Source organism: Salvelinus fontinalis, chromosome 38 (assembly GCF_029448725.1).
Source record: "Salvelinus fontinalis isolate EN_2023a chromosome 38, ASM2944872v1, whole genome shotgun sequence".
NCBI classification, from domain to species: Eukaryota; Metazoa; Chordata; class Actinopteri; order Salmoniformes; family Salmonidae; genus Salvelinus; species Salvelinus fontinalis.
This window is the reverse complement of record NC_074702.1, coordinates 4039257-4040468: the sequence shown is the minus strand read 5'-3', so window position 1 is coordinate 4040468 and position 1212 is coordinate 4039257.

The window sequence follows — 1212 nt, the reverse complement described above, 5'->3', positions numbered from 1 at the left end:
GATGTTATGTTTTGTCTTATGAATGAATCATAATCAGTCGAGTCGAATAATTGTTGGACCGGTATGACAATGTAATCCATACCTGCATTAAGCCCTTTGGGGGAATAAATAGCGATGGGACATTCTTATCATGGAACAGGAACTAAACACATAACATATGGAGTATTCCTGAACAGACATGTTGCAGTGGGATAGGAGTGGAGTAGCAAGACAGGATGGATAAGACTGGGTATCCATTAGAAACATGTGTAGGTCCGTGTATGTGGGGAGGAGGATCATTCACAATGGCGATGGTAGTGAGTGGGACTAGAGAGATGACTATCCACCTACACATATGCTATTGTTCTGTAGATAAACCTCCCCCACACAGACACAGCTCAAAGGAGGACATGAGTGTGTAGTTACATAGCCGGACATATGAATTCATGGTAAGTCATACTCCCTTCGTGTAGCTATAGGGTTTATACCTTATGAATAGAGCCTATAGGTCTAGGAAATTATGCTGCTATGTTGGTCCCGGATATGACCGTATAAAATGGATTCTGCTGAGAGGAGTATTTCACTGAACCGAAGATGGTGAATAAATAAAGACGTCCCACTCAGGCCGTTAACCGTTGAAAAAAAGTTGTCATTTCTTAACGTAGTGGCTCTCCCATAGGCACCAGTGCATTAGCGGATGGGTCTGATCTGCTTAGTTCATTGACTGTACATGAACCAGAAAAAAATAGGGAGTGGGATGTCTTGCTTCCTCTTCCCTCTCTGACTGAACATCAAGGCACGTGTTAAGAGGGAGGGCGTCCAGGAATTGGGTCAGGAGACGACAAGGCCTTGTGCTGAATGATTTAACAACGTCATTTGTTTTCAAACGTGTTTTGTAGTTATGAAGACATATTTAGTCCCTTTTCAAATCATGTTTATAAAAAAAAACAATTTTTTTAGCTTGGCATTTAATCAGAGATGTTATTGCTCTTTTATTCATCTATTGTATTGCTTCTGGTTTGCTTTTAATTCTTTCATGTTTTACTGTAACATGTGATGAGATTTTAAATGCCTTTTAAATAAAGTTTGATTGATTTGATTAAATCGTTTTTTAATCATTATTTGATATTTAATGCATAAAGGTGTAAATAATAATAGGCTTTCAGGATTTTCAGGACCAGTATATTATGTAATGTTACCACTTGCCTCTCAGGCAGTATTTGAACCCATTTC